This window comes from Artemia franciscana, chromosome 2, assembly GCF_032884065.1.
Source record: "Artemia franciscana chromosome 2, ASM3288406v1, whole genome shotgun sequence".
Taxonomy (NCBI): domain Eukaryota; kingdom Metazoa; phylum Arthropoda; class Branchiopoda; order Anostraca; family Artemiidae; genus Artemia; species Artemia franciscana.
The window spans coordinates 41,658,540-41,681,678 of NC_088864.1; the positions used below are offsets into that span (position 1 = coordinate 41,658,540).

At 36.5% G+C, this 23,139-nt stretch overlaps 1 protein-coding gene across 5 annotated transcripts in view; it reads right to left on the reverse strand.

Moving 5' to 3' along the window:
* The window catches only part of LOC136041754 (leucine-rich repeat-containing protein 70-like), an 88,501-nt gene extending 65,849 nt beyond the window's left edge, over nucleotides 1–22,652 (reverse strand). For 2 of the 5 annotated variants that reach the window (XM_065726531.1, XM_065726515.1), the window contains exon 1: nucleotides 22,504–22,651. The gene's annotated coding sequence lies outside the window, so the exon portion shown is untranslated. Of the gene's footprint in view, nucleotides 1–823; nucleotides 982–22,175; nucleotides 22,362–22,503 lie in introns of those variants that run through there. The other 3 variants (XM_065726520.1, XM_065726525.1, XM_065726541.1) reach the window with 3 other exon arrangements.
* Nucleotides 22,653–23,139: the final 487 nt, after the last annotated feature.

Here is a 23,139-nt window from a genome sequence, read left to right on the forward strand (position 1 = left end):
CGGGGAATAATGTTTTTTATTTTTTTCCAATGGTATCCAAAAATAGTATTTTTCGATGAAAATAACAAACACAGATATTTGTTTCAAATCTAGTGGGGCCGAAAAATCTCGAAGGGGAAGCAAAAGAGCCACTATCCCCCATTGCTGGTGCCAAGAAATGACAAGTACCATAGAACCCAACTGTCAGTAGCTATGTTTATTTTATTTTGCCTTCAGAGCCAAAATTTCAAAAGGATTCGCCATTCAATTACTTTTAAGATGAAAATGTTTTATTTTCCTGGTTCGTTCAGATATTAAGTTTTTGTTTCTTTTTGAATCAAAACAGTGTCGTTTAATAACCCAGCTTAGATGGCAATATGTTTTTTTTTAGATATCAATATATACTATTTACAGATTTACGATTACTATCTCTGCCAACGGACGAACGATTAGCTTATGGGTGCTTAGACGTATTATATCTCCTAAAACCTTTATAATTGAAACGAAGAAATTTTAAAAACGGTCAAAATTTTTAATAAGACAATGAAAAATTGAAAAAAGTTTTTATGTGAAAAATAATAATAAAAGTCCGAATATTTCGGATTCACTTCCGGATTCCTTTATCAACAGAAGAAAAAAAACTTACTTAAACAAAGCATTTAAAGAAAAACAACAATAAAACGCTTAAAAAAATAAGAGCCAACAGAAAAACTCACGTTTAAACAAAATCCAATATGATACTGAACTAAAGCACAAAACACTAAAGTAACAAATTATTTTTTAAAAAAATCGCATAATGACCAATGGTCTGCGTTGCGTTGGTACTGATCTCCTGATTTTCTACCTTCGGACAGAAATGCAATGTGTGGTTGGGGTCAAATCGTCCGACACTTCCCGTGTTTTCCTCCAGATTTCTCCAGGTACCCATTAAGAGCTGGGTAGGCTCTGACTGAGCTTACAGACTAATACCATTGATCACCGTCCCAAACCAAATAACCAGCGACACCAGAACTCTATCCCTGTCATCAGAATTTCAAGTCTAGCGCTCTGATAACTCGGCTAGGATGGCCAGTGTTGTCACTCGTCCGAACTATTTTCGGGTATTGAATTCTATTAAAAGGAAAATAATATTTTATTTAGAAAATCTTACGCATGACCTAGGTAGGTATTTTTGAAGACCACATTACCTTTCCTGACGAACAAGTTCTGCTTTTTTATTAAGTCGTTATAAACTAGATTTAATTGATATTCCCCTTCATCTCTATTTATGCTCATTTCCTATATATATATATATATATATTGTTTTAATTGCTCTAACTCATCTAAAACTTTGTAACAGCTCAAACACAACTCTGTTCACAGTAATTCTCAGTCAAAGTGATAAGAAGCAGATTGAAAAATTATGTTCCGTCACCCTAAGTTTCCCCTAAGTCTTCCGATATGGTCCCGTAATACTGCATTGAAACAGTATTACGGAGTCCTCGACCCGATTGTGCAGCTACGATAATTTATTTTCCGTTTCTCTTTCAGTTTTAAATATTAAATCCCCCTCCTAATTATTTAGATGGTCTAAAACCCTTCTATTTCGGATTATTTATAATTCCAAATTATAAAACACTATCCATCTGCCTTCCTTAAAATTTTGGTTTAAAAAAATATGAATCAAAAGTCAATGTTTCTACAGAATCTATAAAAATTTACTGCAAGCGGACTTAAAGCCCTTCCCCCTCCCAACTGGTAAGCATCTGAGCTGAAGGAAAAATTATTTCCGAGTTGAAATAATTTGTGTACTTGTTAGCTATTTTAACTAAATTCAATATGGTTTTTATCTCTACTCCCCCGAATGACACCTCTATTAAATTTTTGTGTCGTAAAATGTTTTTTAGACACAATTGAAAACAGATTTGTCACATGGTAAATTTGTGTACATTGACTGCACATCAAAACTGGATAATATGGACTCCATTGAAATTCTTATATATTTTAATTGGTTTTTAAATAATCTGCCTGAATTTTTAATTTATGATTTCACAAACAAAATAGTGGTTTAAGTCAACCTACAGACCATTTTAAATCCTTTCTGTTGGTGATTTAGTATCGGATATAATAGGTATATGGGGAATGCCTATTTCAAGCTTTTTTTTTGTAAGCCGCATATCCTAGGGCTATGAAATTTTTGTAAGTCGAACTATCATTAAGGATAGTTTCTGATTTACTATCAGAATCGCCTTTTCCTAAAATTGCTATTACCCTTACCTGCTTTTAATATCATTAAAAGATCATTGGTAGTACTTTTATTGCCCCATATTAGTTCAAGAAACTAAACATGGAAAAAATGTCAAATTAAACAGCATCAATCAAAAAGGTATCCTGATTGGAATAAGTCTGTCAACATTTTTGTGGCTGACCCAATTGTCTAAATATCAAAATATCGTTAAAAATCCTCTTTTTATTTTCAAGACGCATCATTTGTTATATTTTAAAACGCAAATACCATGGCTTGAAATTATTTTCAATGGACATTGTAGTCAAATCAGTTTTAATTTTGACATTTTTCTTCATAGTCCTTTCTCCCAGAACTTTATCCTTTTAATAAATATAACTAAATGTTCAGAAGCCTTATTTAAGTTGAAATTCAAGTTATCTACTACCGTGTTTAATATTCAATATGAAAGTCTTCAAACACCAAAAAGTAACTATTCCCAAGTTCATGGTCCGTCAAAGACAATAAATTATAAACGCTTTTCTGAAATATGACACATAAAAAGCAATATCCTTCCCACTAAGCCTTTTCTCATAAAATTCAGTAAAAAAGACTATACCATAAATGAAAGACAGTAAATATTAATTGAATGAAAACATAACTCGTTCTTAAACTGGAAGATAAGATTACACTGTTAAGATAGGACAGTATTTACTTCCAAAAGTCCATCACAAGCTATATTAGGGCCATATTCGCTTTTTATGTCAGGAGACGAAGAAGAAAGGGATAGAAACAACAAACAAATCTTAAAAGAGGTACGGTACGTAAAAGTGGCCAGCGAATGAGTCATTTTTACAATTTCTTTCATTGAAAATACCACAAGTGGTATTTTTTCAAATCTAGGGAGGAATATCTAGGGAAGAGACATTATTCCACCTTGTCTCTCCCCCAAACTGATGCCCCTGACCTGGAGTTTGAAACGTCTAGTGCAAGTTTTGTATGGCCAAAGGACAGTTTAAAGCAGGTACCCTGGGTGAAGAAAGGGTGTACCTGGCTTGAAGCTCTCCCCTCGGAATACTCCTCCGACTTGTAAATTAGTTTTTATTAGATTTGATTCTGTATGCACTACAACTCCTCAAAAGCCTAAACAACAGATATCTGCAATGGTTTATGGCTTTATTATACTGAGTAGGAACGTGTGTTGAAACTCTTTTTTATATGGTTATCATAAATAGGAAACATAGAATCTATGTAATGCAAAGATATTTTCTCCGTTTTTTTTTCTCTATCCTTGTTGCTATTTTGTCTTATATTGTCTTTTATATAGTCTTCGTTTTGTGTATGTCCCATATAAGAAGTGTGGTTTTAGAACTAGATGGTTAATAGTCATGAATCCCCCAACCTGCGATATTCTACCGGAAATATGCTCAAGAAAAGTTTCAATCTGCCTCTCTGAGCCTGTAGCAGGTTCCAATAACAATATCAGTGAAGGACCTCTCTTAATGAACTTTAAAGCGTGTCACAGCAAACCTATTGCTGTGACCTATAACTCAGTCAATTCTTGGGAGACATCCAGCTTCTGTGTCTGTTCAGCGTACAGACACTTAACAGAATACATCCCCGCGGTCTTCTTCGTCGATACCAAACAATAGTGGTACCGAACAATAATACGAAATCCTGCTAATAATATCGGAGATCGAAGTTTTTGAGCTAGTGACTACGAATTCCCCCATCTGCAACAGTGTTTCGGGTACAAAATCGAAATACAAAAACAGCCTTTTTTGTCGGTACCAAATGATGTTGGTCACCTTTTAAATAAATCGTAAACGCTTGATGCAATGACTAAATTTGTCAGTAACAAGAGTTCTCTGACCCTATATATCTCCCACCATTTTCAAGCATCTTAAAGATACAACAGTATGCATAAACGATCCGTCTTCATTCGCAGGGGTGAACTAACGGCCCCGCGCTTGAAGCTAAGACCTAGCCTTATTTAAGAATATTATCCCGAGTCCATGAGAGGTACACCCCTTTTTACACATTATTTTGATACCTCCCTCCCTACAAAAAGAATCCTGGGTACGGTCCTGAAGGAAGGTATCCTCTATGATTGAAAGCATTTAGAAGCACTTGACTTAGAATGCACTTGACAAAGAAAAACCCCTACTAGTTAAAAATCCTAATTGATAATAATTTTGATTAAAATTTGATGAAAGTTCCATTTTCAGATTTCTATTTCTTACTGGTGAGAATCTAATCCAGTAACATTAACTTCTATTTCAAATTTGACCAAGCAGAAACTTGTCAATAGATTCAAATTTATGCTTTGAATTCAAATGTTTGTTATTCCAAGTTCGTGTGGCTTTATGTAGAAATTGAGTTTTCTTAAATTCTTAGCATTCGAATTTCTCCAGAGCAATTGAAATTCAAAATAAAGCCATCATGGAAAAGAAACATATGCATGATTTATTTCATTTTGATGTTTAAAATTCCTTCGTTCTTTTGATGTTTGCTCCCTTTGAATTGGTTTCAGCTTGTGGCAGAATATTTTGAAAAAATGAACATAAAATCGAGTTAGTAGCAGTACAAACAAATACATTCTCAGTAAAGAGGAAAAATGCTAACTCATTTAAAGAAACAAAAGTCACCAGAAATGAAAGATGCGGAAAATACAAGATTAATACTCAAGCTTAATAGAGTGCAGTAAAGTTTTATGCTTTAAATCAAGTTTTCTATGGATTATTTTATTTAGTCAAGTTGTTGACGTTGCAAAGCAACACTGCTCTGTGGTAAATTGTTTTCTATGGTTAAGCACAAAAAAAAAGAGAAAACAATTTAAAATATTCCGATCTTAATAATAACATACAAGTAAATAATATTACTTAATGTTTAAACATTGCTTATAAAAAAAGTAAAGGAAACAAATGGCATCTATATGCCCAATCTGACACCGGTCGGCCGAGAAATCTCACTTTCTTTGGGAGATTAAATAAAAAAACAAGTTTTTTTAACTGAAAGTAAGGAGCGACATTAAAACTTAAAACGCACAGAAATTACTTCGTATATGAAAGAGGCTGCTTCCTCATCAACGCCCCGCTCTTTACGCTAAAGATTGACTCTTTCTCTCAATTCTTCTTTTTAAAACAGTAAACAACTTTAGCGTAAAGAGCGGGGTGTTGATGAGGAAGCAGCCTCTTTCATATACGAAGTAATTTCTGTGCGTTTTAAGTTTTAATGTCGCTCCTTACTTTCAGTTAAAAAAACTTGTTTTTTTTTATTTAATTTCTGAACGTTTTTGAATCAATGCATGTTTTGATTTTGGCTCTCCGCAGAGGAATAATCAAAACGAAATTTGCATATATTTTTTTTTTTGGCTCAATGGCTTTCTCATAATTTTGATCGAATGATTTTGAGAAAAAAAGAGCAGGGGACGAAGCCTAGTTGCCCCCCGATTTTTTGGTTAATTAAAAAGGCAACTAGAACTTTTAATTTTTTACGAATCTTATTATTGGTAAAAGATTTACGTAACTTATAAATTAGCTTACGTAAAGAACTTTTGTATTCTCATGTTTTTATTACATATATGAGGGGATTCGCCCCATCGTCAGTACCTCGCTCTTTACACTAAAGCTTAAATTTTATCCCAATTCATTAAGAATGACCCCCTGAATCACAAAAGCCGTAGAATAAGTAGTTGAAATTACTGAAAATACTTTAGCGTAAAGAGCGAGGTATTAGAAGGAGGTGAGCCCCTCACATGGGTAATAATTTCTGTTTGTTTTAAGTTTTATTGCTGTTCCTTACTTCCAGCTGAAAAAGCTTTTTCACTTTTATGATTTAATTGTTTTTTTTTAAATAATGCTAGTAAATCCTGCTCTCCCTTCATGGAAATTTTCTTCTCCCATTACAAATTCTCGAAGGAAAGTTCCCCCAGCATATCCCCCTCTTCTCAACCCCTCCCCCAAACCAAAAAAATCCTCCTGAAAACGCCTGTATACTTCCCAATAACCATTACTATATGTAAGCACAGGTCAAAGTTTGTAACTTGTTGCCCCTCCCACGGGGACTGTGGGGGAGTAATTCGTCCCCAAAGACATAGTTATAAGGTTTTTCGACTACGTTGAATAAAATGGCTATCTCAGAATTTTGATCCGTTGACTTTGGGAAAATAATTAGCGTGGGAGGGGGCCTAGGTGCCCTCCAATTTTTTTGGTCACTTAAAAAGGGCACTAGAACTTTTCATTTCCGTTAGAATGAGCCCTCTTGCAACATTCTAGGACAACTGGGTCGATACGATCACCCCTGGGGAAAAAAAACAAAAAAACAAACAAAAAAACAAATAAACACATCCGTGATCTGCCTTCTGGCAAAAAATGCAAAATTCCACATTTTTGTAGATAGGAGCTCGAAACTTCTACAGTAGGGTTCTCTGATACGCTGAATCTGATGGTGTGATTTTCGTTAAGATTTTATGACTTTTAGGGGGCGTTTTCCCCTATTTTCTAAAATAACGCAAATTTTCTCAGGCTCGTAAGTTTTGATGGGTAAGACTAAACTTCATGAAACTTATATATTTAAAACCAGCATTAAAATGCGATTCTTTTGATGTAGCTATTGGTATCAAAATTCCATTTTTTAGAGTTTTGGTTACTATTGAGCCGGGTCGCTCCTTACTACAGTTCGTTACCACGAACTGTTTGAAACAAATGGCATCTATGTGCCCGATCGGCCACCAGTCCACCGAGAAATCCCATTTTCTCTATTGGAAACAAAAGGCATCTATTGTTCCCAATTGGCCACCGGTGTGCTGAGAAATCTCATTTTCTTTGCGATTTCTCCCACAATTTTTATGGCACTTGGTATTAACCAAGTGACATATAGCAATCGCAAATTCTGTCGGTCTGTCGGCCCCGAATTTGCTAGTTTAGGCACTTCCAGGTAAGCTAGGACAATGAAATTTGGCAGGTGCATCAGGGACCGGACCAGGTTAAATTAGAAATAGTCTTTTTCCTGATTTGACCATCTGGGGTGGAGTGGGGGGCCCGTTAATTCGGAAAAATTAGAAAATTTGAAGTATTTTTAACTTACGAACGGTTGATCAGATCTTAATTAAATTTGATTTTTGGAAGGATATCATGTCTCAGAGCTGTTATTTTAAATCCCGACCGGATCTGGTGACATTGGAGGGGATTTGGGAGGGGGAAACATAAAATCTTGGAAAACACTTAGAGCGGAGGGATCGGGACGAAACCTGGCGGGAAAAATAAGCAAAAGTCCTAGATACATGATTGACATAACTGGAACGGATCCGCTCTCTTTGAGGTAGTTGGGGGGGGGGGGTAATTCTGAAAATTAGAAAAATGAGGCATTTTTAACTTACGAATGGGTGATCGGATCTCAATGAAATTTGATATTTAGAAGGATATCGTGTCTCAGAGCTCTTATTTTAAATCCCGACCGGAACTGGTGACATTGGGGGGAGTTAGGAGGGGGAAACCTAAAATATTGGAAAACACTTAGAGTGGAGGGATCGGGATGAAACTTGATGGGAAAAATAAGCACAAGTCTTAGGATACATGATTGACATAACTGGAACGGATCCGCTCTCCTTGGGGTAGTTGGGGGGGGGGGGTTAATTCTGAAAAATTAGAAAAAATGAGGCATTTTTAACTTACGAACGGGTGATTGGATCTTAACGAAATTTGATATTTAAAAGAATATCGTGTCTCAGAGCTCTTATGTTAAATCCCAACCGGATCTGGTGGCATTGGGGGGGGGGGTTGGGAGGTGGAAACCTAAAATCTTGGAAAACACTTAGAGTGGAGGGATCAGGATGAAACTTGGTGGGAAAAATAAGTACAAGTCCTAGATACATGATTGACATAACCGGAATGGATCCGCTCTCTTTGGGTTAGTTGGGGGGGGGAGTTAATCCTGAAAAGTTTGAAAAAATGAGGTACTTTTAACTTACGAACGGGTGATCGGATCTCAATGAAATTTGATATTTAGAAGGATATCGTGTCTCAAAGCTCTTATTTTAAATCCCGACCGGATCTGGTGACATTGGGGGAGTTTGGGGTGGGGGAACCTAAAATAATGGAAAACGCTTAGATTGGAGGGATCGGGATGAAACTTGGTGGGAAAAATAAGCAGAAGTCTTAGATACGTGATTTACATAATTGGAACGGATCTGATCTATTGGGGGGGGGGGGGTTAATTATGAAAAATGAGAAAAAATGACGTATTTTTAACTTACGAATGAGTGATCGAATCTTCATGAAACTTCATATTTAGAAGGACCTCATAACTCAGATCTCTTATTTTAAATCTCAACCGGATCCAGCGTCATTGGGGGGGGGGGCAGTTGGGGGGGGGACCAGAAATCTTAGAAAATACTTAAAGCGTAGAGACCAGGATGAAACTGGATGGGAAGAATAAAAACCTGTCTAAGATACGTGACTGACATAACCGGACCGGATCCACGCTCTTTGGTGGAGTTGAGGGGGGGGATTTGGAAAAATGAGGTATTTGTAACTTACGAAAGGGTCACCAGATCTTAATGAAATTTGATATTTAGAAGGATCTTGTGCTTTAAAGCTTTAATTTTAAATTCTGACCAGATCCTGTGACATCGGGGGAGTTGGAGGTGGAAACAGGAATTCTTGGAAAACGTGAAAATTGGGCTATTTTTATCTTACGAATAGGTGATCGGATCTTAATGAAATTTGATACTTAGAAGGAATTCATGTCTCAGAGCTCTTATTTGAAATCCCAGCCAGATCTTTTGACATTGGGGGGAGTTGGAGGGGGAAATCTTGGAAAAAACTTGGAGTGGAGGAATCGGGATGAAGCTTGGTGGATAGAATAAGCAGATGTCCTTGATACGTGATTGACGTAACCGTACTGGATTCGCTCTTTTTGGGGGAGTTGGGGGGAGGGGTTCAGTGATTTGGCGAGTTTTGTGCTTCTGGACGTGCTAGGACGATGAAAATTGGTAGGCGTGTCAGGGAGCTGCACAAATTGACTTGATAAAGTCGTTTTCCCAGATTCGACCATCTGGGGGGCTAAAGGGAGAAGAAAACTTAAAAAATTACGTATTTATAACTTACGAGTGGGTGATCGGATCTTAATGAATTTTGATATTTAGAAGGATATCGTGACTCAGAGCTCTTATTTTAAATCCTGACCGGCATTAAGCCTCTGATTTTCCTTTTAAATCAATCTATTGATTCTTAGAATTTTGTTAGAGCTCATACCATATGAGCTCTTGGTTCTTAGCTCTTCTTGCCTCGTCACAAGTGCCATATGAGCTCTTAGCCCTTGTTTTGTAGGATAACATTCGCTCTATTAGTACTTTTGGCTGTTTTTCACTCAAGGAATGGAAACTTCTGAGACAAATATAAATAGCTAAGGAACTGATACAGCTTTGTGCAGCTGTGTTAGCCTTAGGTGGCATTGAGCTGCGACAAGTTGCTGCATATGTTAATTTTGGCTGTTTAAAAATCTGATCCACCCATCTAAAGCAAACTATAAATGTCTGTGAATGTGTGAAAATATTAGTCTCACTTCTACGTTGTCAAATGATTCAGAGAGAAGAAAAACCCTAAAAGTGAATTAAGAATTTATACATTTAAGTCGCAGATTTTTCCGGACGCAATGACTTTGGAGCCCCATCGAAGCAAATCTGCAACCAATACATCACGTTGAAACATATTAAGAAATATGTTAACATAAACATGGAATCCGTGGAAAATGTACCTACGCGGTTTTTTTTGCCCACGTGCGATGTACCTTGACACCCCTATCCTGCACAATCATAATTATTCAAATTTTGACAGATCAACAATGAGGATTGGAATCCTGGTCGTACAATAGAAGACAAGAAGCAGCTAAATCAGCCAGTTCTTCGTTGTTAAACAATGGGAAGGGGAGAAGTTAGTATGTTAATTAAGGACTTTGAACGATCAATGTTTTACTGTGCGGATGAGTGTCTTTTGTCTTTTGTATTATAAAAAAAGTGTAAAAAGACATAATTTTAATCAAGACTGGTGTACATACCTCATAAAAAGGCAATATGCCCCAGGACTGGAATCTGGAGGGCTAAGTCTTCCTTTTCAATTTGTTCGTTTGTACTTTTGAAATTATGTGAATGTTTAAAATTATCGACACTGCTAAAAAAATCAGCGGTTTGGTATTTTAAATTTAGAAAGCCATTATGGCACCAAACTCAATACACTTAACTAAATAATTCAATTATAAGGTATCGTGTCCAAAAGACCAATGTTTTCATTTTTTTTTTCAATTTTGGGATCATAATATCCCTCAACTTTCGTTTCAAGTACCTGTTCGAGTCGTCCCCCTTTGACGTATTTTCCAAAAATTAGTCCTTCATGAATAATGTGGAAAAAGATTAAGCTTAAAATAGAGCAGATGTCCTTTTTCCCAAGGCTTTTATCCTTTGTTCTTCTTCAAATTTGCCCTTCACACTTAGGTCTTTGGTCATGTCATTTTCAGAAAGCCTTTTTTTTTCTCCCTGATTTTGTAATAGATGTCCGTGGAAGGCACCTGTTTTAGAAGATTGAGAACTCTAGGGGAACAGGAAAATAAGGTGTTATGAAAGGACGTTTCTTCCCCTTTTAGTCATGGAAACTGTAATTTCATCTTTATTTACAGCTTTTAAAAATCCTTTTCCTGAAACAATAACAAAGAATAACCTATAAGTGTAAGTATGCAAAAATAACGAAATGATCTAATTTGTTATGGTAGTATTTGAGTAAAATCCTGGACAAAATATGGCAACTTTTTTGTCAAAATAACAACGCCGTTGATAAAAACCCAAAAAATCCTACTTCATATAATTAGTAAGAATCCGTGACTCTGTGGAAAATCCGTTTAATCGCACATATTAATACAGCAAAGGTCTAAAAACCCAGTAACAAGCCAGGCTAGATCTAGATCTAGATCTAGTTATACTCCTAATCTTGGGTCATGGTTTGGAACCTAAAATTGTTCATTATTTTGGTCGGCTAAAAGTAAAATAATGTTAGTATATTCCATGTTTGGAGACTAAGTCGGTATTAGGATATTTCACGCCTGCTAATGGAGTAAGCATTCATCGCTTGTCTGACACTATCACATTTTGTTCCATAGGGGGGGGGGGGTAAAGTTGTTATTTTGGTGTTTTTTTGGGGGGTGCAACTAAAAATTTTGTTTCGAGGGAGGGGTAAAACAATCTTCCCTCGGTCTTTTTGTTCTCCCTATTCATTCAGGAGTTTTATTTGTCAGTGTTAATGCTTTTCTAAAGATATTAGACATGATAGACATTAGACATTACAGAAATTAAAAGATGGTAGAAGAAATGTATAATATCTTCTTTCGTAATATGAGCTCAATTATCACCCTTGGCAATTCTATACAAAATGACAGAGAGGAATTTTCAGGAACTGCGTCTTCTTCAGAGGAAAGTGACCACGTGGGGCAAAGCGATTCGTATATAAAATTGCATATATGAAGCTTGACATTAGATTATTTTTAATTCTTGAAATTCAGTCGAAGTTCCTTGGGTATACTCCCCTCGTATTATCCTCGTATTATCGTTTATGACAAGAAAGGGTCTTTTTCTTAATCCTTACCCTTTTGAAAAATGTGACCGGTGCCTACGCTAGCCCGATGATGCATCGTTGGTAGTTTTTATGGCACTTGGTATCTACCAAGTGACATATAGCGATCGCAAATTCTGTCGGTCTGTCGACAGTTAAGCTAGGACGATGAAACTTGGCAGGCGTATCAGGAACCAGAACAGATTAAATTAAAAATTGTCATTTCCCCGATTCAACCATCTGGGGGAGGGGAGTGGGGGGACGGTTAAATCGGAAAAATTAGAAAAAAGAGGTATTTTTAACTTACGAACGGGTGATGGGATCTTAATGAAATTTGATGTTTGGAAGGATATCGTGTCTCAGAGCTCTTATTTTAAATCCCGACCGGATCTGGTGATACTGGGGAGAGTTGGGGGGACCTAAAATCTTGGAAAACGCTTAGAGTGGAGGGATCGGGATGAAACTTGGTGGGAAAAATAAGCATAAGTCCTAGATACGTGATTGAAATAACCGGAACGGATCTGCTCTCTTTGGGGAGTTGGGGAGGGGGGGTTATTTCGGAAAAATTTGAAAAAATTAAGTATTTTTAACTAACGAATGGGTGATCGGATCTTAATGAAATTTGATATTTAGAAGGATATCGTGTCTCACAGCTCTTACTTTAAATCCTGACCGGATCCGGTGACGTTGGGGAGAGTTGGGGGAACCTAAAATCTTGGAAAACGCTTAGAGTGGAGGGATCGGGATGAAACTTGGTGGGGAAAATGAGCACAAGTCCTAGATACGTGATTGATATAATCGCAACGGATACGCTCTCTTTGGGAGAGTTGGAGGGGGGGGGGTAATTCTGAAAAAATTGATTTTTTCATATTTTTAACTTACGAAGGAGTGATCGGATCTTAATGAAATTGGATGTTTGGAAGGATATTTTGTCTCAGAGCTCTTATTTTAAATCCCGACCGGACCTGGTGACATTGGGGGAGTTGGGGGGAGGACCTAAAATCTTGGAAAACGCTTACACTGGAGGAATCGGGATGAAACTTGGTGGGAAAAATAAGCATAAGTCCTAGATACGTGATTGAAATAACCGGAACGGATTTGCTCTCTTTGGGGAGTTGAGGAGGGGGGTTAATTCGGAAAAATTTGAAAAAATTAAGTATTTTTAACTAACGAATGGGTGATCGGATCTTAATGAAATTTGATATTTAGAAGGATATCGTGTCTCACAGCTCTTACTTTAAATCCTGACCGGATCCGGTGACGTTGGGGGGAGTTGGGGGAACCTAAAATCTTGGAAAACGCTTAGAGTGGAGGGATCGGGATGAAACTTGGTGGGACAAATAAGCACAAGTCCTAGATACGTGATTGACATAACCAGAACGGATCCGCTCTCTTTGGGGGAGTTGGGGGGAGGGTTAATTCTGAAAAAAATAGAAACAATGAGGCATTTTTAACTTACGAAGGAGTGGTCGGATCTTAATGAAATTTCATATTTAGAAGGACCCCTAGATACGTGATTGACATAACCAGAACGGATCCGCTCTCTTTGGGGGAGTTGGGGGGAGGGTTAATTCTGAAAAATTAGAAACAATGAGGCATTTTTAACTTACGAAGGAGTGATCGGATCTTAATGAAATTTCATATTTAGAAGGACCTCGTACCTCAGATCTCTTATTTTAAATCCTGACCGGATCCAGTGCCATTGGAGGGAGTCGGGGGGACCGGAAATCTTGGAAAACCCTTAAAGCGGAGAGATCAGGATGAAACTTGGTGGGAAGAATAAGCACAAGTCCCAGATACGTGACTGACATAACCGGACCGGATTCACTTTCTTTGGTGGAGCTGGGAGGGGGATAATTCGGAAAAATTAGAAAAAAATGAGGTATTTGTAACTTACGAACGGGTGATCAGATCTTAATGAAATTTGATATTTAGAAGAACCTTGTGCTTTAGAGCTTTAATTTTAAATCCCAACCAGATCTGGTGACATTGGGGGGAGTTGGAGGGGGAAACCAAAATTCTTGGAAAACGTGAAAATTCAGGTATCTTTATCTTACGGATGGGTGATCGGATCTTAATAAACTTGATATATAGAAGGATCTTATGTCTCAGATGCCCCATTATCAATTCGAATTGGATCCGGGTACAAAGGGGGTCGAAGGGGATACATAAATCTTGGAAACCGGAAATCTTGGAAAACGCTTAGAGTGAAGAGATCGGGATGAAACTTGATGGGAAGAATAAGCACAAGTTCTAGATACGTGATTGACGTAATTGGAACGGGTCCATTCTCTTTGGGGGAGTTGGTTGATTTCCAGTGCTTTGGCGAGTTCGGTGCTTCTGGACGTGCTATTAGGATGAAAATTAGTAGACTTGTCAGGGACCCGCACAAATTGACTTGATAACAGTCGTTTCCCCGATTCGACCATCTGGGGGCTGGAGGGAGAGGAAAAATTAAAAAAATAGAGGTATTTTTAATGTACGAATGGGTGATCGGATCTTAATGAAATGTAATATTTAGAAGGACCTTGTGTCTCAGAGCTCTTATTTTGAATCCTGACCGTATCCTGAGATATTGGGGCAGTTCGAGGGGGAAACGGGAAATCTTGGAAAACATTTAGAGTGGAGAGATCGAGATGAAACTTGGTGGGAAGAATAAGCACAAGATACGTGATTGACATAACCGGACTGAATTCACTCTCTTTGGGGGAGTGGGAGGGGGGTGTTAATTCGGAAAAATTAGAAAAAATGAGGTATTTTTAACTGAAGAACCGGTGACCGGTTCTTAATAAAATTTGATATTTAAAATAAACTCATGTCTTAGAGCTCTTATTATAAATCCCGACCAAATTTGGTGACATTGGGGGGAGTTGGAGGGGAAATCGGAAATCTTGGAAAATGCTTAGAGCGGAGAGATCGGGATGAAAATTGGTGGGTAGAATAAGCAAATGTCGTAGATACGTGACTGACGTATCCGGACTGGATCGGCTCTCTTTGGGGGAGTTAGGGGGTCCAGTGCTTTGGCGATTTCGGTGCTTCTGGACTTGCTAGGACGATGAAAATTGGTTGGTGTGTCAGGGACCTGTACAAATTGACTTGATAGTCGTTTTCCCCGATTCGACCATCTGAGGGGCTGAAGGGAGAGGAAAAATTAGAAAAAATGAGGTATTTTTAACTTACGAGTGGGTGATCGGATCTTAATGAATTTTGATATTTAGAAGGACCTCGTGTCTCAGAGCTCTTATTTTAGATCCCAACCGGCATTAAGCCTCTTATTGCCTTTTAAATCAATCTATTGATTCTTAGAATTTTGCTAGAGCTCATACCAAATGAGCTCTTGGCTCTTCTGACCTCGTGACAAGTGCCATATGAGCTCTTAGCTCTTGTTATGTGTAGCAAAACTTAGAGACAAAATATTTTTTTAAAGATAGTGAATTAAGTATATGAAGTAAAAATAAAATGAAAAAAGTAAAGTAGTTAAAAAAAATATACAAAACAATAGCCTAGTTACAAAAAATAAGAAAGGAACTCCTAGCATTTAATCCTATTAAGCGATGCTGAAGTGTTGGACAGATATTATTGAACAATATAGCTGTTTCTTAACTTGGTTGTCAAACACTGATATATTTAATATTTTCAGACTCAGATGATTATAAAAAGTAAAGCATTTTTAAAGCAGTTTATTTAAAGTAAATCATTAAACAAAGATTAAGAAAATCAGATAATAATTTCTAATGTTAGGCGCTATTGAGAAAGGCTGTAAGTGTTGAACGTTACTCTGTATCGTCAATTTTTTTAATTTGATTTTGGATAATTAAAACCTTTGGCATTTTATAATTCACGACTAAAAAATTTTAATTATGAGTTATAGTTATGAAATATTATAGCAAAATTATAGTTATTAAGAATTATAGCATACTCCTGGTTAAAAAAGAAGAAAGAAATAATAATTAGACACAAAAACGTATCCATTCAGGGGGGAAATAAAAATTTATATTTATTATTATAATGTCTTCAGATATCAGCTCATGGATGCTCATGCATGCTAAATTTGCCGGCGTATATTTTATCGAAATGTCTTCCTCCTTTTTTCTATAATTTTTAGAAATTTCTGATGCACCAAAAACATGGGATGTTTAACTTCAAACTCGAAATAGATACATATTTGGAATCACAATAAACAGCTGATTCTTTGATTTAACTAATAAAAAAAAACTAGTTTTTTCAAGTGAAAGTAAGCAGCAACATTAAAACTTACAACCAAAAACAGAACTATTACGAATATGAGGGGTTTTTCTTCCTCCTCAATACCTCGCTGGTTAAGCTGAAATTGTAATTTGTGTTCCAATTATTGAACAATGACTCAAGAAACATAACGGTCATTTAATTAGAATAATAAGCTTTTTTCGAATTCTAAAAAAAACTTTAGCGTAAAGAGTAAGGTATTAAGGAGGGGCCAACGTCTCTCATATTCTTAATGTTTTCACCTCGTTTTAAGTTTTGATGTTCCTCCTTACTTTCAATTGCAAAATCTTGTTTTTTTAAACTTGTTTTCTGATCTTTTTCAACAAATCCTCGATGTCCAGCTCCCCCTCCAAGGAAAATCCCTTCCACGAAAATTCCTCCTTGGATAAGATCATCCCACGTACCCCTCCCCCCACAAAAAAAGATCCCCTCCCCAAGAAGTATCTATATACTTCCTAAAAACCAATGCTATAGGTAAACACTTGGCAAAGTTCATAGCTTCTAGTTCCCTTCCCCGGGGGCTGCGGGGGTAAAGTCATCCTCGAAGACACGGCTATTAGACAAATTTTATATTTTATGTTATTAAGATCACTTGATATTTTGGCGATGTTTCCCCTCTTTTTCACAAATTGGGCAAATTTTTTCAGGCTCGAAACTTATGATGGGTAACATTGAACTTGATGGACTTGATATATTCCCTGCCCGCCTGCTAGGGTCCATGTCCACAGCCGCTGGGGCAAAGCCTGTAGAGTATTCAAATTCCATGTTAATATGAACAGGTTTTATAGTGAAAAAGTGGACATGTGTGATCTTGGGTGTCTAGTAACTGGAAACTTTCAGGGTTCGTTATCTAGGTCAAAAGGATCGTGTATTTTCTGTGTGTGTGTGGACAGGGGCTCAGAAATAGACCAGGAAACTTTTTGCCCCTGGTTAGTTTGGAACCTGCAGCCTTTACTCCTTGAATCAAGAGGTACCTAAAATCCAAAAACGGTTTTAAGGCACGATCCCCCCCCCCGGGAAAAAAGATTTGGAATAATAAAACGGTGAAAATCCCCCCCCCCCCGATAAGTTAAGAAACTAATATCCTCAATAACCTGGGGCTATAAAATCCCCAATACAGAAAGACAAATGCAAATAAAATGACTAGTCCCCCCAAAAACAGGACTCGACCAAGTTCCAAAAAAGGACTAAGAAGCTTTTTTCCCGGGTAATTCTTATGAATAGGGTGGTCGTAGAAACTTTGGCGGTACTCACTCTTTTAAAAATTCCATTCGAATTAGTTGAAAGTTCTAGTCTACTTGGTCAGCTTAAGAAGTGACTGAAGGTTAACCAACTCCCTCCCATGCCTTTTTTCTGACCACACAACTTTCCCTCAAACCTGCCAGCAAGCCTTCCTTCCATAGCCTTTTCTGCTAATTTCTTAGGCTGCGTGGGCCAAGGCACCATGCTGCCTGATAAAAATTTGAGACAGTTATTTTGTTCATAAACGTCAAAGGGCGCTCAAATTACTCAAATTATCTGCAGTATCTCGGGAATGGCTTGAGGGATCAATTTTAATCTTTCAGGGAATGCTGAGGGGTCAGTTTGACATTCCAATTATGACTTAAAAGATGGAATACAGGTAAATCAAAAGACACCAGGCATATCCAAGTCATCAAAATAGACTGTATGAAATATTTCCGGAATGGTTCAAGAAAAAATGAAAGTAATATAATATTTATTCCTAGAAATATCATCAATTTCATAGTTTTATAGCTATAAAAGGAAACTGTTTGAAGTATATTTTGTTTTCCGTAAAGTGCAAATGAGGCTCTGGTCTGTATAAGGTCTGGGGGCGATAGCTTAACTACTGTTTTTTTTTGTGGTTTCTATTCGTTTTAAATTTGGCTGGATTATTTGTTTTATTTCTGTTCGCATTAGGTTTCATTTATTCATGTTTGGCAGTATCTCTCATCTTTATGTTTGATGTGATTGTTCATTTCAATTTATGTTCCTTTTGGGTTTTATTTATTCAATGATAGCAGTACCTGGTCGTCGTAAACTTGAATATAATATTACTTTGTTTCTGCTCGTCTTATGTTTTAATACGATTCTTTACGCTTCTTGATTTTTTTTTACATTAATTCATGCAAATGATCAGTAGACTTCCTTTATCAGTCTTACTAGTAGACGTTAGTAGTTTTATTAGTGGTCTTGTTAGTAGATAGGCCAGTGATTACTGTCCTTTCGGATAAAAATAAAAAGAAACAAAGCTTTTCCGAACAGAATGAAAGAGCAAAGATGAAACTGGAAACGAAAGTACTTACATATTAGCCCGACAATATTCATGAAATGAAGTTGGATTGATCCTAATGAAATATCTTAAAACATGAAGAAGATAAAATACTTTAGTAATAACATTATGGAAATTACAGCAAAGAATTATGGAAGGGAGGCCACCCAGAAACCATTATACTAAATACCTAGCATAACCTAAACCAATCAAAATATCAGCTCTGTGTAATCAAATTGATACCTGTGTATTATTCAGAACACAGTCGACAAAACTATTTTTGTGGTTCAGGTTAGGTTAAACATAGGAACAGAAGGAACAAAAATGTTCCTTCTCGTAAGAGTATAAAGTCAAGTTGCGTCCATTGACGCACTGTTTTGTTGTGGGCAACAACCCCTTATCCTGGAAAAATATAATTGCCTCATTTTCAGTCTTTGGCAAATCCCAAATCGTCATTTCAAAATTCATGTTGAGACACTATCTTCTATCACTATGCGTAACAAATTAAATTGAGTTTTGTCTTTGTGGCTATGAGACCGGTTTTTCTCATAAAACGTACCTGCATTTTTTCACGAAAGAACCTAACTTTACTTATTGAGTGTGTTCTGAATAATACACATGTACCTTAAATTTTTTAAAAATAGAGTTCCAATGTAGTTTATTTCAGTGAACCTAAGCTAATTGTCTCCGTATACAGTAGGGTAAACCAGTTTTTAGCAACAAAATTCTTGATTGTTGTCGGACTAACATGTAAATACCAAAACAAACAAAAATTACTACTAAGCGCTTTACTGAAAACACAGAGGCGACCCTCCAAAAAACAGAATATTCTCTTAGAAGTAGAGAATTCGATAAGCATCCTACAAAAGATGAAAAACTAATTTATAAGGCTAATAATAGTCTTTCACCAGCCATGAGATCGACAGCTTTTATTATACAATTATGATTCTTAATAAATTCAAGCAAGCCCTTTTCATCGATCAAAAAAGAGATTCGTTATGGCAAAGACAGATAGTTCTTTGTGGTTTCCCACCCTTCTTGTCACCTCTCACTTGTTTACCTTTGATCTGTTACATGACAAATAACATTTGTTCTGATTCATTACTTAATAAAAGAAAGAGCATTCATGGTTAAGACGAAGTGGAAGTAATCGATTTAAATCATCTTTGCTTCTTCAGATAGTGAAGACAAGGCACAAAGACATATTTCAATATTGTGAATATGAATGGATCTTTGTAAAAGAATTCATTATTTTCTATAGCTCTTTGTCCTACCAAAGGATCAAACACTACAGAAATTGCTACTTCCTTGAATAATTAAAAGCAACTGGAATGCAAAAGCTGTGCCGCAGAGCTTTTGCAAGAGAGATGAACTACATTCGCGAAACCTGAATTGCTTGGATTAGTTTACAGGTTCCTCTATAATAAGATTTACGTCCCTGGGTTGTATGAAGTGTTGCAACAATCTCTGGATGGTTTCCCTAACAAAAGTGCTGCGAGGGTAACACTTCTGGTTTAGTTCCTCGCTATCGATTGAACGCTTTAAGTGTCTTAAATGGAATGCCCCAAAGATAGTTTTTCTTAAGAAAACGAATTAAGTTCCTTAACTAGGATCTAAAAACAAAACGATTTCCCTTAAACTTGATTCTCTTCTGACGATGTTATTGCTGGAGAAATAGCAATGGGATGAGACATATTCAAAACTTTTGCTGCCAAGATTCTTGAACCCTCATCCCCCCAAAAAACGTAAATGGCGAGAAAGTATTTGAAATAAAAATCGTTCAAAAATCTGACTTTCTTTTGAAAATCGGAGATAATATGAAAATCATATTTTACTGTGACATCCACGTCAAAATTCAACATGAGAAAAATAGAACTACGTGAAAGACTCAGTGGGATTAGTTTGCAACCATAGTCGCAGGATATTGCCAAGTCAGGTTTACTTACAATTCTTTTTTTCAAGCCTGGGATACACCTAACAATATTCGCCATTTTCTGGTTCCAAAATATAATCTTATTGAAGACTATTAATAGTTTTTCTTGTTTAAGATATAATTTGTCATTTTTGCTTTGCAACCACAATTGTTGTGCAATTTTGATTGGAACCAACTGAGTTCCTGAAAATAACGCTTACACGACGACATGACGAAACACCAATGATTGATTGGCGTTAATGTATATACCTTTGACAGATGATTTGCTTTTCGAACTAAAAATATCTTAAAAAACATCATTCTCCGTTCCAGAAGCGTATTTCCAAATGAAATGCTCGTTTCGAAATCACAATTCAGGAAGCATGATGCCTCGAAATATTAGAGTGACAGGGATCTAAAAATGACAAGAATAATGAGGTAGACCTATTACAAATTATCAATAGCTATGCAGCTATAGGCATGAAATATTAAAAATATTTAGCCCTGCAAGCTGGAGAAATCAATGTTAACAAAAAAGGCAAATAGTGGTACGCCCCCAATCATGCACGTGTTCCCTACTCTCCAACCTTGCGCAGGAGAGGAGAGAATTTGGCCCTCGTATCCCTGAAATATTGACATTTGTATGAGTTTCTGTAATTCCTATTAATTTTCATATTATCAGTTGAAATTTTACCCCAACTCCCTAAAAACAAAAATTCGACATGGTTTCTTACCCTGACAATAATGCCCAATAAGTCTGCTTGGATACTTTTTGGTAAAAAAGCATGTACAAAATCAACAAGAAACACTGAATATGTAGCTTCTGACGTGACGATACGGTAAAATTCATGGGCTTAAATAAATAAGCTTCAAGCTTAAATTAACCCAGCCGGAATATATTAACAATTAACGTACGGAGAAAAGTATGGATGGAAAGGGTTGCAAAGGAAGAGGAGGTCAGTTTGAGAATAAAACAAGAACAGAAAAAGCAATAAATTATGTGATCTTGGTTTTAATAAAATACTTACATAAGTTTAAAGTCCTTATGGCTCTTATATGCATTCCATGACCTTATTCCAATATATTCTAGCGCTTTGAGCAAAATATTCAAAGCGCTTTGTAACTATAATAGCTTCGATTCCCTACGTGGATCAGTAGCGACAATTGTATTTGTTTATTACTGGTGGTGGTTTTATTTGTTTTTAGTTTGGTGTTTATTCTTTTATCATGTGCTGAGGACGCCTAATTTACACATAGGCGAAATATCCGCGTTGTTTTAGTCTTTCATCTCTTTTCTTTCTACTGGCCGCAGTCTCATTTGACGTTTTTTTGTTTGTTTTTTTTTTCATTGATTTTTATGTCTCTTTGTTGTTTGTTGTCATGGCTTACCAGTTCGGCTTAAGAACTTTCAAATATAACGCTTGATACAAAAAACCTAAAGAGTACCACTACCTCAAATATCATGCAGATATACACCACTAGAGGCATCACTAACCATAATTATTAGGAGGGAGAAGGAGTGAAACAATTCTGATGACCTGTCTGCTTATTTGCGCCAACCGAGATATTTTGGTAAAATTCTGGTACACTTGTTGTAAAATCGGTAGTCGCAGTTAATCATGGGAGATGGGACCGTCCCCTCACATCTATACGCGAGGCATCAAATTACCAGAAAAATGGTTCCAAAACATTTTGGTTCCATTCTTTACAATATTCATGTATAAAATCAGCATATGAAAAATTGCCCAGCTACTGGCGTTAAATATGATTCAGGCTTCAGACCCGATACTGTAGTTCGCAACAATTCGACTCCGAAAGAATACCAACTCGATGGACAATTGTATTTCCTGTAAAATTCAGAAGCTAGGATACAGGGAATAAGCAAAAAATGGACGGAGTTCTAGTAGTTTGTGCTACTGTTTTTATGTCATGCTCTACTTTCCGCTATTATTTGTACATACTTACATATGTTTATTCTATTTGTATCCTTTATGTTATCCTTTTTGAAATTGATACCTCACAAAGTTTAAATTAGCTTGTTGCTTAATTTTAGTCGAAATATGTAATATTATCTCTTTTCCAATCGCCCATCCAACTCCTTAAATCGGTCTGCTTTACATTTCCAACGAGGAAGTGGTGCATAAACTCAAATCATTTATTCATATTCGATAACCGACATAAATCTTTGTAGCATAAAATAAAACCAGATAAATCACTAGCGTTCAGTGACCCATAAAGTGAGAACTAAATTGATGCCTTATATGCCAAGACAAACCGCAATCCGCAGACTTACTTGCTATCCAACTTCTATTAGATTATTCTCTGAACACTAATATAGCATCTGCTATCTCTAGCTGCTCCAGCGAAAGACTAAGTATCCTCACCAGTTCACCTGATGGAAAGAGTCAATGTGACACGGCTCTAACACTTTTGAGTCTTGCATAAGCTCTCTTGGAGCATGGAGATAAAATCTTCTCGACAGTAATAGGTGTAAATCAAAAACCTAAAACTGAGAATGCAAAGAAATTTTAAACTGCTGGGAATCGATTAATAAAGTAAAGATTAAATAACCCTTGCCAATATCAAGTTTTTATTCATTTATTTTTTTCGTTAAACAGATTTCTATTTGCTTTAAAACATATTTTAAATGGAAAATTTATGTTTTACATTTTGGAGCCATTCATTTCAGTTACTTTACCTTTAAACCATGAATTTCAGTATTGGCCAGACTACAAATAAGCGGAAAAAAAACAGCAAACGGCTTAAAAGCCAAAAAAAATAAGCTTAACGTGGCTAGATAAAAGCCACGGCTTAGGGACAATCTGTCGAGGGGAACAGGGCACACGATCAGAAAATGGTGCCACAAAGAAAGAGGGGCACAGCTAAGGGGGGATTCCCCCAAAAATTGAAGGTTTCGGCACGCAACGTC